The sequence below is a fragment of the Penaeus monodon genome, chromosome 28, assembly GCF_015228065.2.
Source record: "Penaeus monodon isolate SGIC_2016 chromosome 28, NSTDA_Pmon_1, whole genome shotgun sequence".
Taxonomy (NCBI): domain Eukaryota; kingdom Metazoa; phylum Arthropoda; class Malacostraca; order Decapoda; family Penaeidae; genus Penaeus; species Penaeus monodon.
Window position 1 is genome coordinate 19,713,989 of NC_051413.1, and position 418 is coordinate 19,714,406.

General features: G+C 47.4%; 1 long non-coding RNA gene across 1 annotated transcript in view; it reads left to right on the forward strand.

Moving 5' to 3' along the window:
- Positions 1 to 418, forward strand: part of LOC119591413 — a 75,641-nt gene continuing 75,223 nt past the window's right edge. The window contains exon 1 of the long non-coding RNA XR_005230346.1: positions 1 to 111. This is a non-coding gene — a long non-coding RNA (uncharacterized LOC119591413). The remainder of the gene's footprint in view (positions 112 to 418) is intronic.

Below are 418 nucleotides of genomic sequence, written 5' to 3' on the forward strand. Positions count from 1 at the left end.
CTACTGAAAATAAAGATCTTGAAAATTATATGTGTCTTGGCGAACAGGTTGTTGCGAGAAGCTTTTAACTCACAAGTGCCAACACGCGACCCCGACGTGTTAAGGAGCGCGGTAAGTAACTCTAAAGCAAAGGCGTTGGTCTGTCTAGGCTCCCTCCATGTGTTAAAGTCACACAGGCCATCCATCAAGTGCTGCGAATGGCGGAGACTTGTGAAGGGGCCTGTGCATGTATCATTAATAATACTTTATGTGTCTTGTTTACCGTCCTTTTCTATAGTCAATATGCAGCTGTGTCCGTCATGCAGCCCGCACTGAAGAGCTTTTTTGCCACCCACATGTACTTCGCACAAATCGTTAAGCGCGACCCGGTGGCCGAGATTCAAGCACATGGTACTTTCACACGGAAAGTAGGTGGCAG